At 39.0% G+C, this 15,252-nt stretch overlaps 1 protein-coding gene across 2 annotated transcripts in view; it reads left to right on the top strand.

Moving 5' to 3' along the window:
- Window positions 1–15,252, top strand: part of spats2.L (spermatogenesis associated, serine rich 2 L homeolog) — a 66,792-nt gene that overhangs the window by 22,615 nt on the left and 28,925 nt on the right.

A 15,252-nucleotide genomic window follows, 5' to 3' on the forward strand; every position in this document is an offset into this window, starting at 1 on the left:
GGTAAAGCGTACACATTTCTGTTGGTGCCGCTGTTACTGTATATCTTTGTGTTGATTCATTCTTTCTTTAGACCGCTGTCATTTGAAAATGTTCTCTTAACAAAGCTAAAGCTTTCTAATCTATATTTTTTTTCTTTAATTTTTTGGCCCCAGGGAAGTTTCTAACCTGTTTTATTTCAGATTGCAAATATGCAAATCCAAACGAAACAAAGGCACACTCCACTCAATGCTTCTGCAAAAACGCTTATTATTTAAGTGAGATCTCGGCAAACATTTCGGGGACAAGCCCCTTCATCAAGTAGCACAATTGAGTTCTTAAGTTTATATACACGTAGGGGCACATTTACTTAGCTCGAGTGAAGGATTCGAATGCAAAAAACTTTTTTCAAAGTGTTTTTTTTGGCTACTTCGACCATCGTATTGGCTACTTTGACTTCAAATGGAACGATTCGAACTAAAAATCGATATACCATTCGATAGTACTGTCTCTTTTAAAAAAAACTTCGACCCCCTACTTCGCCACCTAAAACCTACCGAACCTCAATGTTAGCCTATGGGGAAGGTCCCCATAGGCTTTCTAAGCTTTTTTTAGTCGAATAAAAATCGTTCGATCGATGGATTAAAATCCTTTGAATCATTCGATTCAAAGGATTTAATAGTTTTTTTGCAGCTTCGCTCATCTTACCATACACCCCATTCTTCTTAATCTGCTGAAGTGAAGTGATTGTGTTAAAAAAAAAAAAGGCTTTAGTTTCTCACATTTTTATGCAATCTTTTTGTTCAACCCACTGAATTAAAGCTGAAAGTCTGCAGTTCAACTGCATCTGAGTTGTTTCATTTAAAATTTATTGTGGTAATGTACAGAACCAAAATTAGAAAAAATTGTCTCTGTCCAAAGATTTTTGGGTCTTACTGTATGTCTTCAGAGCTTTCATGGATTGGACTGTCTAAATCCTTAAAGGAGAATTGAACTGTAAAGTAAATAAAAAACCCTACCCCCCTATCAGCAGTAAGTGCCGTATTGGCGCATGCGCAGTTGGAGCAATTTTCTGTTTCGCGCCAAAAGTCACGGAAATTGCAGAAGCTCTGCTCTTATTCCGAAGATTACCGTAGAGCCGAAAGAAGGCTCTAGACTGAATCTGCCTAAGGCATAGAGGAGGGGCAGGCAATATATGATTGGCAGCTGAGATTTTTTAAAAAGTTTACAACCGGTATGGATGCTTCAATAAAAAAACTAATTTGGATATCATGTTTAATTTGAAAATTACTTTTATTATACAGCTTTTTATGTCCGGATAACAGGTCTACTTTAAGATTCAACCATATTCCCCCTTTGTTTCAGGTCAGATGAACAACTGCTAAAACCCAAATGTTTTTTTTTTCTTTATATTTAAGAAATATATCCACAATGGGCATTAACTAAACTTTTGTTGATAAATAACAACGGTATTTTACTGGCCTGGCTGGTAAGAATGATGGTTGATCCCAATGTTATTAATAGGGAAAAAAGATAAATTATATAGGAAGGCCGGTATTTTTTTCCAGAAAAGGTGGCAACCCTAATCCTAATACCTACTACATTGTACTATCTATATTGTACTCACTCCCCGAAGTGTATTTCAATGAGATCTAATGTCAAACAGCTACTATAACACAAATTAAGCTTTTAAGTTTAATAATACAATAGCTCATTCTGTGTTACTACATTTAAAAAAACAAACAAAAAAAAACCAAATCTGGTGTGACCCTCTTGCTATATTTGTAATTGTGTTGTAAGAAGGGGAACTTGTCTCCAAAAGTCACTGCACTAGAGACAATGACTTGTGTTGGAGGAGAGTGAAAATTATTTTTTCCAAAAGGTGCAGAATTTTGAATAATTTTAGAACATTTATACATAGGGATGTACTAAATCGTATTTTCTTCCTTTTGCTGACTGTCCCCTTTCTGATATTTATGCATTTATTCTGAAATGACATCTGCCAAATCCTGTTTGACTTATGGAGTGTCAAGCTCAATTGTCTTTTTATCAACAATGTGATTGTCGGGATTGCAGTTTTCTTCCATTCTTGAATATCAAATATATGTGCAGTAGTGATGTGCGGGTCGAGAATAACTTGACCTGCACACGACCCTAACCCAATCCCGAGAACCTGCACCCGACCCTAACCGGCTGGACGCTCCTATGTATATACCTGCCCCACCCACGGGCTTTGGGTCGCCCTCACATCACTAATGTGCAGCACTTATATTGCCAGTGAAACAGCAATGGTGTTACTTTGGGGGCCTGTTTTTTTTTCTGCAAATATTTTTTTCCAGGCCCCACCTTCCTTGGATGACCCATGTTTTCTTGTGTATCATGAGTCGGCCATGGTCCCCCTACAGAGGGCTACGGGGTCTGCTTTCTCTGTAGATACGCCACTGCTAGTGAATTCCATCATGATCAAAGAACGATTTGTCTTGGTGACTTGTATTGAGTTCTTAGACTTTAATCTCCTGTGTATACCATGTCCTTGGGGATTCCATGCAATTATGTCAAAGATGACCCTTGCCATTAAGACAACTGTTTGTGACATAAACCTAAATGTTGTGGAAATATCACCCAAAGCAAGCTCAGTCGCTGCCATGTGAACAGGGACACTAGCGACAACAAACGTAATGTTCAGAGCCTCCTTAGTTATGGATAATTGGAGAATTTTTCTGGATAACAGACTGCTGTATTAAGCACAATAGCTTTTAATAGCATAAGGCTTGGAGGCCCATTTATCAAAGTAACATTTTTCTCAATATTTTCTGAAAACAACTCAGACCAAATCCTTACGGGTTTCTTCTCCTCCTTTTTGATCAATACACTTTCCCAAAAGTTTTGTTTGCGGGAAAAAAAAACTGAAAAAAATCATACAAATTTTTCTGATTTTCCACCCGAAAACCCAGATTTTTGCCCTAAAACCATGAAATCTTCAGATTATTGCACGAAACACAGCGCAGATCAAAATATCTTTGAGACTTCTCGCATTGACTTATATGCAACCTCGGTATTTCCGAGATGCCGGATTTTTGGATTCTGACTTTTTCCATCCTCTGGGTTTAATAAATTTGTGGATTTTTTTTTCCCCACTACAAATTCTGATTTAATACTAAAAAAACAAGATTTTTTTCGGGTTTTTGGCATTCAGACACTTAAATATCTACTCATTTGGTAAGATTGCAAACAATCCTGTCTTTGACCCTTGAGGTGGTGTGTGCAGAGCTGTATTTATACGTCGGACATCATGTGATGTCACTTCTGCAAACACGGGGCCGCACATATATCGCTGGTGGTGCACCAAAGCGAGGATTTTATAATTCGGTTACCGTATATACTCGAGTATAAGCCGAGGTAACTAATTTTACCTCCAAAAACTGGGAAAGCTTATTGACTCGAGTATAAGCCTAGGGTGAGAAATGCAGCAGCTTCTGGTAAGTTTCAAACAAAAAATTGAGGGTTTCTGGTCCCATTGGAGGTGCCGCGTCTCGTTTTTGGATGCCGGCGACCATTCTTGGATGCTGGCGACTATTCTTAGGCGCCGGCGACCGTTTATGTGCTTGACCCGAGTATAAGCCGAGGTACAGTTTTTCAGCATATTTTGGGGGCTGGAAAACTCGGCTTATACTCGAGTATATACGGTAACAACTAAATAATGTTAGTTGCTTATAGAAATACTTTGGGACATTATATGCTTTAAAATTTGAAATATACATTGTTGCATTACAATGCTGGGGCCCTAATGTCCAACTGATCTTTATTTGCATGCAGTTCCTGCACTGGTAATCTACCTGTCAGATGATGTATTACAGTGATCAGTTTTAGTTGTAGTTACATGTATAACAGACACAGCACACTTTTATATACAGTATGGTCATTTAAACATACAAGGTTTCTGTAGAGCTCAAAATAGCTGCTTTTCAGCTTGCTGCTATTATTCTGCCTGCCTACTGAATGCAGGCCACATTTTCCTAATCAGATTGTTCACAAAGGTGCGATTACAAGCATTAATGTGCTCGATTTCTTGCCTTTTTACTGTATAACTGTTACTATTGGAGGTTGGCTATCCGTATGTTTTTTTCTACTTTTCAGGTTATTTTCAAAATATGTAATGACTCATACATTTTCATATTATAGGCCAATTATATGAGCTTAAAACTATGAATTTGATTTTAAACTGTATTTTTGGCAGTTGCAGCTGGACACTGTTCAATTGTTGCTCAAAAAAACAGGTAAAACGTGCATTTTAGAATCTGTCTTTGTAGGTGATTTGTGATCTGTTGTCTGGCTTTCTGAATAAGGGATCTTTCTGTAACCTGAGTTTTACGTAATGGGTTTCTGGTAGTGATGTGAGGGCTGACTCGAAGCCCACGGGTTCGACTTGTTTGGGTCGACTTCCTAGTGCCCCGCTTTCTGCCAGATGCATTCCTTTTTATTTACTGGGGTCCCCCCTTCCATGACGTCTGGGCTGGCGCAGGTATATAAATGGGAGAGCACAGGTAACGGTCGGGTGTTGGTTGAGTTTTTCTCGACCCACACATCACAAGTTTCCGGCTAATGGGTTTCCAATCGGTTCATCAAGCCTTTCCCATGGGCAAATGTCAGTCAGGTCAGAACTAGCCAGTTCTATCTGCCTGTTTATGGCTGCATACGTCCTGCTTTACCATACAAATTTAACTGAATACCACTGAATATTTGGCAGTACTGTTATAAGCATTCCCAATGTATATGTATACTGAACAGTTCTAGAACCAAGATATGCTTGGGAAGTTATTCATTGCAAAGTAATTTCAGTAACATGGCAACAAATTCATGCATTTATTTCTGGCACTCCAACTGGTTGCCCACATCACCAGAACTTTTTACATGAACGCATGTTGTCTTTTTGGGGCAAGCGTTGCCTGACAAGTGCCGCTACTAGTGTGTTTAATTTTGATTTGTTCCTGCGGGGTAACTGTAAAATTGGGGTTCTACTGTATTTGGTTTGTATCAACATGCCCAAGGGCATGGATTCTTAAGGTGGCCATACACGCACAGATATTATCGTACGATATTTGGTGCTTGTATGGTTGAAGAAGAGCCGACCGATAAATGTAAAAGATTTGGATATCAGTCGGAAACATTTAATCTGGCACCTTTGAAGGCACCTAAACATCGCCCAGGGTTTACTGCAGAATCGTCCGCTAAAGGTAGAAATATATTGTTTCTACCTGCATGTATGATGTTTCAGCTCTTAAAGGAGAAATAAACCCTTAATAAAAAAACTCTACCCCCAGCCTAGCTGTCACCCCTGGTAAATTCCCTTAACTCGGGGCATCGGAGTTCACAGCTACGCTGGGGGGAGCAGGGAGGGGGGGGTCTATGTAGGGGGTATGTTTTTTTTAATTAAGGGTTTCTTTCTCCTTTAAGGTATGTAATGAAAACAATCGTCACAGAAAAGATTGTAATTGTTGCATGTATGGCCACCTTTAGGAAAGTCACTTTTATTTGCTTTAAACTCTAAAGTTAGATTGTAGGCTCCCTGGTCCCTTGTTTCACAATGATTTAAGCATTGATAGGATGGCGTTATTTCTCTTTATGGGAAAAATAATGTGTGTGTTCAACTGTTGTTAGCTAAAGCTAAAATATTACTAAGAAATCGTTTCATTCATCTACATCTCTAAAAAAGAATGCCGCTTGCAAACTGTTTCAAAGTTGGCCTGCAGATGGAGTCAGGCACCTCTAACAGAAAAGGAAAAATACATTTGTGGAAGGTTAATGCCTCTACAGTGAAAGATCCCTACCATAACATATATCAAAGAATTTCACAAATGTCCCTGCATTTTACTTGCCTAAGAGAAGGTTGGTGGAAAGGGGAGAGACAAAGAACAGGAAAGTTGGACAATCTGAAATTATTGTGACTGTACAATATAATGCACACAAACTTATCTAATGTTACAACTCTTTACTATTGTTGTTCTTTATGTGTGCGGCCTGTGTGTCTTTCTTGTGTCTTGTACACATACAAACTAAAATTTTACCTCTGTCTGCCAGATCATTTATCTGGGGTGCTGCCAGGCCCAGTGCCCACTAAGATTTGCTTCCGTCCATGTAGCCACAGCTGTATCGTCCTTGGGCAGTTGCAGGGTGACCGCTATATTCCCAGTGGGGAGTGGGGGTCTGCCATTTGGCACTAAGAAAGGGTCATTGTGAGAAGGTAATTTTTGAAAACTGAGGAGTTAAGCAGTGCCTCTTCTCTGGTAGGCAGAGGGAAAGCCCCATGTTAGTATCCGTATTTTATAAATAACGAATGCAAATCCACAGCTGACGTTTTAGAGAAAATTTAAAACATTTGCTCTCCCCACAAACACACACTTTTTGTGAATCTTATGTTATCAACTCTTACCAGGCAACCATTAAACAGGACCCTTTCTTTAGCCTCAGGTCCAAAACCTCAAGGTAAGTGGCACCCTTTGCTTTCTACCCCCCCCCCCCAGCTTTCTTCTGGCATTGAACAGGCATTCGGTATTATGGGACATGGATTGTTTTTAAGGTGGTGCATAAACTGTTTTCCTTGCCGTTCCTGTGCTTGGGTAAATGTTTAGGAAGAGGGAAGTGGTGAGAGGCGGTCACAGGCCAATGGATCACCAGCAAGTCATTGCGTATGTTCCCCTGTCAAAGGCAGGCATCACTGCTCTGCTTTGTCATCCTTGGTTTTTTTAGCAAATTTTTGATACTCATTTGTGTCATTGGGGATTTATATTGGTTCAATTTGTGTTATTTGCAGTAGCCTTCTTTATAGAGGAGATATGTATGTCCGGTGTATATTGCCGAATGCTTGGAACTCAAGTGAATCGGATGCCCTGCAGGTTGTCCATGTTGCAAGCTTTAATTGCAAGCTTGGAGGAACATTTTAGTTGCATAAAACCAGGCGTGTGCCTGTAGGCTGCCAGCCCACATTGTACACATTGTTAAATAACCAATCACAGCCCTTACTTGGCACTCCTATGTTTGTATTGCTCCAAAACTCTGAATGTGGCTCACAGGTAAAACAAAAGTTGGGGACCCCTGTGCTAATGCAAAAAAGGACATCAATGCAAGATATCGCTGCAGAATATCCCAGTTTTTGCAGTCACTGGATTCAAGCACCTGGTGGATTGAAACATCTGCTGGACTGGAGCACCAGTGGAGTCAGTCTACTTTAGGGTACCCTAATCTACAATGAAAGCTTTTTATAATTGATGAGGCAGTTGTTCTCTTACCTCCCACCAGTAAGCCTATGGAAGTACACTGAACTGATCTGGTTTGAACCTAAAATATTGGATAAGAGAACGATGAATTAGTATAGGTCTCTTCATCAACTTCAGGGTTAGTTTTGGAAAAACTTATCAATATTGAACCAACGTTTATAGTTTTTATTTTTTATTTTTTCTTGTTATATACAAACTTTATAAACCAGCAGCTCTTTCCTCAGTCTGTGATGTACAGTTTCACAAATAGGTTCCCTTAACTCTGCTAAAGCCTAAAACACTCTCGTCAGCTGCTGTAACCACACTTTGTCCTGCAACCTGATTTATTGACTTTTATGTAAAGTTATTTGGGGTCACAGTGACCTACCTCTGACTAAATAAAAGGCCTCCTGGAAAAAATGTCAGCGCTGGACCACTGTATTTTTTTATTTTTACTTTACACAAGGTATCTTCTTATCAGCTTAGAAGCAGGTCACTTTGACACAGTTCACTCTCTGCCAAATTAGATGAAATGCATTGAAAGAAAACATTTTCCTTGCTTTGGAAATTGTCGTCTCCTCTCATTTAGCTGCAGTATAAATAATGACTTAGTCAAATGCAAAAGTTCAGGCGCCCCTGGCCAAATTTACATATTTAGCTGGTTTTGTAAGTGAATGGTAGTAAACTACTGTTGCAGGAATCCGGGTGTTAAAAGCAACCCATTTCTGAATATCAATGCACGGTTACATTTTATTCCATGAACTTTAAACCATAGGACGAAGACAATTTTAATAGTGTCGTGCAAAACATTGGACACACTAGGAAGTCAGTTTAGAGACTTACTAGGGTGCACAGATTACATCTTGTAAACACCTTTTTGTACCCACCAAAAGATGGTCTTACAAGGGTCAGTGAAAGCTGCCAACTTAGTCCCTTTAGACAGAATCAGCAGCTTATTTGGCCAGATATCACTTGGATTGATTTAATAATGTCATGGGATCAGTGTTGCACTTTAAAGGGGCACTATCACGAAAATGAACAAAATGAGTGAGCTCTAATACATCTAGGCAAAAGGAGCCCCCCTATAAAGATATATTGGATCATTCACCTGACAACCAACTGCAGCATGAAGACAGAATGAAGAGAAACAGATGCTGAGAGAGGGATAGTGAAGAAAAAAGTTGATTATTTCAATTTCAGAAACAATGCAGAATTTTGAATTGGTTGTATTTAGAAAGTTTCTTACTTCAGCATGATGAATCTTATATACATTTTTCATTTTTGCTATAGTCCCCCCTTTAATTGTTCTAGGGATTTTTGCCTACTCTTCCTTCTTTTGGTGGCCTTTAAGGCATATTTGTGCTCATTACAGGATAATTCATGGAAGACCAATAGCTAGTGCTTTGCAACTCTACCCATATGGGTATGAGATCTGTTATCCGGAAACCTCTAGAAAGAGGAATTATAGAAAGGCTATCTTCCATAGAATCCATTTTATCCAAAAAATAATACAAATTTCCAAAATAATCCAAAAATTATTTCCAAAATAATCCAATATTATTTTTTTAAAAATTCATTTTTTCTTTGTAATAATAAAACAGGAACTTGTACTTCATCCAAACTAAGATATAATTAATGCTTATTGGAAGCAAAACCAGCCTATTGGGTTTATTTAATAAATTATTTTCTAGTAGACTTAAGGCATGAAGAAACAAATCAAAAAGAGAAATGTGAGTAGTCCCAAAAATAATAAAAAATGTAAAAGTTCAAAATCATTTATTAGGAGATGAGGACCAAAGCCAGGCGTGTTTCATGCCTCCTGCGGCACTTACTCATAGGCTCATGAGGTAGACTCATAAGGTATCAAGATTCAAATTAAGGAAAGATCCGTTACCCCAGTTCCTGAGCGTTCTGTATAACAGGTCCCATACCAGCACAAAGTAAACATAAACCTGTCTTATATTGTAATTAAGGTTATACGATGCGTACGTTTTTTTTCTTACCTTTCTCCAGTGTACACTGGGGAGGGGGGTGCATTCTGTTTAGAATCTGAATGGAATATGTTTGTACAGTGCATTGATGCCTTCAAGAAATCCTAAATAATCTCTCTTGCTTCACTGGGGCGTTCCATTACAAATCTAACCTGTATTATGTCCATGCAAATAAAGTGGGAGGAGGTGTGTAATAATCCCACTAGACATACACGTCAGTATGATTTATTTTCTGAGTGTGTAGCAATTTGTTTAAGACTGCAATGCAGGCATACTGGGCAGTGAATCAGAGAAAGCACAGAATGGTTTCTTCATGGTCCGTAAAGACCTTTTGTTCATGTAGTTGGCAGGTGGGTTTAGTTTTGCACAACAAGAACCCATGAACACTTAAGAAAAATTATATTGCTAGGATTGGATATCTTAAGCTTTGTTAATATATGCAAGCAAATATATTCAGTTCTCATATTTATTCTACATATTAACAACATTTAAGAACTGTGTAGTCAAACAAAACAGACTCTGTGAATATGTCTGTGTGTATATGGATCATATTGGACAAGTTTGTATTTTAACTACACCGTTCCCTGTTCTCTATCAATAGCTACGTTATTTGGAAAATAAGATTGTAAGCTCACTTGAAAGACAGCACTATCTCAATAAAGCATGGTGTTCTATGTTGGTGATATTTTATACCAGCAGGGACCATATTGTATGAAATACTGGGGGTCATTTATAAAGTTCGCACAGTGCATATTTTTTGCAAATGATTGTATCGCGCATGTTTTTTCCTGAGAGCAAATATATTGCACTGCTCTGCCCGTCTTTCCGGTTTTTGCGAATTCGCATTGCAAATAAATTTTCGCAAATGGCACGCAAATAAGACGGGAGTTTGAGCGAGCGCACCCAATATGCAAGGTTGTTGTGCACGGAAATAGCGTTGACAGCAACTTAAATTCGCAGTTTGCGAAACTGTTTTGCGAATATTTTATCCGCCACCAAAGTTGTGGCGTAATTGAGTCGTAGAGTGTGCGCATAAATATTTGCGAATTGTGACATATTTAAAAAGCTCCTATAGACATTTGCATTGTGAAAAAAAAATTGCAATTCTGTTTGCACCGTCTTATTCAGCTTTATAAATATATCCATGCGCAGGGCAAATATATTCACTTTGCGAACCAATCTGCCCTGCGCGAACTTTATAAATGACCCCCACTATCTCCATAATGTAGTAGCAATCTGAAGGCCCCTTTCAGATCCAAAATCTCCTGGCTAGCTACAAAGGGGAACAGATTTATGAAAACATTGCTGTATGTATAACTTTATTTGTAAAGCACTGTTAGGGAGCCGCACCAGGTATAGGATCCCTTATCCGGAAACCGGATATCCAGAAAGCTCTAAATTACGGAATGACTGTCTCCCATAGACTCGATTTTATCCAAATTTTTAAAAATGATTTCCTTTTTCTCTGTAATAATAAAACAGTAGCTTGTACTTGAGCCAAACTAAGATATAATTAATCCTTATTGGAACCAAAACCAGCCTATTGGGTTTATTTAATGTTTAAATGATTTCTAGTAGACTTAAGGCATGAAGACCCAAATTACGGAAAGATCCGTTATCTGGAAAACCCCAGGTCCCGAGCATTCTGGATAACAGGTCCCATACCTGTATAATGCAAAGAAGTCACATAATACAATAAATGCACAGTACACAGCTTATATAAGGACATTGAGATTAAGTTCTAGGTGGTATGAGACTCCGTAAGCAGGAAGTTCCTGCGCCGTAGAGCTTACAGTCTAAGTGGGTATCTGCCATTCAGACAAGGGTCTTAGAAAATCTAAAAAAAAAGAGCTAAACAACTCTGGAGAATTTGATCAGAGTCAGATTTTATCTGATCTTGCCATGCAACGCAGCAAAATGCCACACAACCGCACACAATTTGTAGGATGCTACAAAATCTGATTCCCCCCAGCTGTAATGTAATATCGGATGGGGCCTTTTGTTTAAAGGTTTATTTACACATTTACTTCTGACTGGCAATGTATTTCAATGAGGGGGAAAAAAGTCTTTCCGACACCATCAATTTTTAGCTTGTCGATTGAAGACTCTGTATTCGGTTTTCCCATCCGACAGACGAGTAGTTTCGGACAGCAAATATTTCATATAATTTATACATCAGATGTTTTGTATCTGTCCCGTTATAATTTAACTCATGTGACTACATCTGATGTGTAGGATGCGTTTTATCAATCCAAGAGCATCCTACAAAATCTCTTGTGTAGTTTAACCCTTAGAAAGCAAATAACGTTTTTACCCCAAGGTGGACCTCAAACTAATAGATCTCACACTCCCTCAATTTCCCCGTTTCCTCCGTTAACTGTATTAAATATATCTTTAAAAAAAAAAATAGAGATTTATCCTCTACGTGTTTAACCAATCAGAAGAGATGACAGCACACACATGGGGGAGAAGAGTTGGTTGGCTGAACATTTGGCTGAATTCTTCATGACAAATTCACCTGAATCCCAAATCATAATTTGCATATGCATGCTGTTGGCTTCCGCCCGCAAGATGGGGATTGGTTGCCATCCTGCAATGCATAATTCCAGCGACTCTCTAGAACAGCCTGGGAATGCGGCACGTCAAGCGGCTGGTGTGGCTACAACGGTATTTTGAGACATTTTCATTGAAGGAAATTTCCTGTTTTTAGAGGTGTACAATAAATGCTGTGTGCCACCTCATAGCTAGTGACTAGAGTCCCTGGCGTGTATTTATTTACAGTGACCATGTGGCATTACTTTAGGACTGAGATTGTCCCCAACTATACCACATCTGATACATAGTTCAGTTAACTGCCCATGGAAAGGTAGAGAGAGAAACACCACATTTCAAACATGGACTGTTTTTTTTTTCAGAGGTATTTTATTAGGTTTTACAACCCTTTTTTTGTTTATGCACTCTAAGGAGATAGGATGTGAACTATATGTAAGAAGCCTACACATTGACTGTACACCTTTGGAATCCTTTAATCAGCCTTTATTCATTCCATTATTTGCAATTGTACATATTCGTTAATAAAATTGCCGAACGGTACACACTAAAGGAGGCCATACACGGAGAGATCCGCTCGTTTGGCGAAGTCGATCCCGGTATGCCCATGCGAACAGACGCTACGGGTTTCAGAGAAGAAACATGAGTCTGTAATTTGAGCTGAATTTTGTTTGCAACGAGCTGATTCAGAGTGGAAGAGAGAGGAGGCAGCAGATTTCAGCTTGCTGATTTCGGCCTCCATTTGGCCCTGGCCCTGATGGCCATACACGGGGTGATTTATTGGCCCATGTATTGAACCCATCGCAGGCATCCCCCACCAATATCTGCCTGACAATCAGGTCAGATATCCGTTGGACAGGTTTAAAAATCCAGTCGGAGCAAGGGCTGCATCAGCTCATTGATGCGGTCGTCTATCCCTCTGCCTGTATCTCCTTCATTGTGATATGTTCACCTCAAGGTGGGGCATATTGGTGAAAGATTTGCTTGTTTGTTGACCTTGTGTATGGCCAGCTTTAGGGCCTGCCCTCCCCTAATTTTTATATATCATAGATTAAATGCAGACTTCATCGGCACGCTTTATAATCTGAGCAGTGTCCCTTGGTTTACTATAGAGTCCTTATAGTAAGATAGTGGACATAAAAACTAATTTTGAAAGAACCTGTAGAAGCCTTAGCATAGATACATGTTGCAATATTTTGTTTTTGTGCTTTAGTTAATCCCTGTAATGCTCAATTTGTGACTCCTGCTCATACAGTGTTAGGAAGCAACATTCCATTTCCTCCTTGTAATTTATGGCACTAGTCTTTTAGCTACAAAAGCCAGCTTTATTTCAGATTGAGTAGTCCCTCCCCAATTAAGTTGTTTATGAGCTGTCATTAGTCTTAAGAAAATCACCTCCAAATTCTTTGATATTTTTTTCTGCTTATACACAGAGCTATTTAAAAGTTATTAATCTTTCATAATTCTCAAATATTAAACTAGAGAAATGAATGTTGAACTTATTTTTTTTTTTTTTATTGAATTATTGACCTCCTTTCCTCCCTCTGTACATACTAATGCCAGTCCAGTTGCTAGGGTAAGTAACCCCCGAAACAAGGAAGTCAACAATCAGGCTACGTTTTGTATGACTGTTACTTTCATTTCTCTGTAGTCACTCTACTTTCATTTTCTATTCTCTGAGTCTGGTCAATAGAACAGTCTAAAGGACAAATGGGGTAGAGCTAGTAAACAAAAATGCTAATAGTTTCTAAAGACCATTGTCTACAGCATGAACACTTTCATAAACATTTCCTACCCCCTTTTTAAACTCCTCAGTAAAAGCATTTGCAGATTAGGAACACGACCCTAGAGCTCATTCTGGTTTGTACATTTTTCACCGTATTGTAGAAGTGGTTTAACTAGAAATTCTTATTCCCCCACCGCAAAAACATATGGGCCCTCTGAATAGCTCTACTCACCCAGCTGCCCATGGTCCTGTCCTTTTTGTCGATGTTTGGGGAGCTGTGCTGAGCTCAAATGTGACTATAGGTATGGGATCTGGTTTCCAGAATGCTCAGGACCTGGTGTTTTTCGAAAATTTGAAACTAATAAACCCAATATTAGGGCTCTTACTCACTGGCGTTCTGACCTGCGCTCCCCTGTGTTCCGTTTTTTGGCGTTCAGCCGCAGGGGAGCGCAGGAATAGACGCATGTCATTATTTCAAATGGGGCTGTACTCACTCAGGCGCGTGTAGGCGCCGAACGCAGGAAAAATGCAGCATGTTGCGTTTCAACCTGCGTTCGGCGCCTACACGCGCCTGAGTGAGTACAGCCCCATTTGAAATAATGACATGCGTCTATTCCTGCGGCTGAACGCCAAAAAACGGAACGCAGGGGAGCGCAGGTCAGAACGCCAGTGAGTAAGATCCCTTAAAGATATTATTTGCTTAAAATGGGAGATGACTTTCTGGAAATTGAATTTTTGCATAAGAGATCCTATACCAGTGCAGTAATAGCTTTGCAAACTTGCCACTGGACTAATATCCAATGTATTCAATATTCAAGCCTGTTTACTGGTAGGTCCGATATCTTTCGCCTCGCCCCTCTGTGGCCAGCTTTAATCTCTTTTATGGGGAGGCTTATTGTTCCCAGGCTAGAAAGGATTTGTTACTTAGCTCTCTGATAACATGAACCATTAGTAGGCAAGTCCGTTAAAATGCTAATTATGGCATTATAACATACTAAATTACTATCCCTTTTCTGAAAAAAATAAGAATTGAGTTTGTCTGGTGCTGTGCTATGTCAAAGAGGCAATATATTTGTACAGGTATGGGATAGATTATCCAGAAACCTATTATCTACAAATTATAGGAAGAACGTCTCCCGGAGACTCCATTTATTGAAAAAATTCAAGTTTTTTTTTTTAAATGATTAACTTTTTCTACATAATTCTATAACAATACTTATTGAAGGCAAAACAATCCTGTTGGGTTTATTTAATGCAGGTGTCCCCAACCTTTTTTACCCATGAGCCACATTCAAATGTAAAAAGAGATGGGGAGCAACACAAGCATGAAAAAGTCCTTGGGGTGCCAAAAAAAGGGCTGTGATTGGCTGTTTGCTAGCCCCAGGAGGCTCTACTTGGCAATATAGTTTTTATGCAATTAAAACTCGCTTCCAAGCCTGGAAATCAAAAATAAGCACCTACTTTGAGCAACATCCATGGGGTTGGAGAGCAACATTGCTCACAAGCTACTGGTAGGGGATCACTGATTTAATGTTTAAATGATTTTATAGTAAACCTGGAAAACCCCCATATACCTGTATCGTAAATGTATATCATTATGGGGCAGATTTATTAAGGTTCAAGTGTTTTCACGAAAAAAATTGAGTTTTTGAGGTTATTTTTAATTCAAAAACAGATATTTTTTTGGGGGGGGTAAAAAAAAAAAAAACATTTCGAGGTTATTTAAAAAAAAAAAACCACAAATTGTTTTCAAGA

The sequence above is a fragment of the Xenopus laevis genome, chromosome 2L (genome assembly GCF_017654675.1).
Source record: "Xenopus laevis strain J_2021 chromosome 2L, Xenopus_laevis_v10.1, whole genome shotgun sequence".
In the NCBI taxonomy this organism is placed as follows: Eukaryota; Metazoa; Chordata; class Amphibia; order Anura; family Pipidae; genus Xenopus; species Xenopus laevis.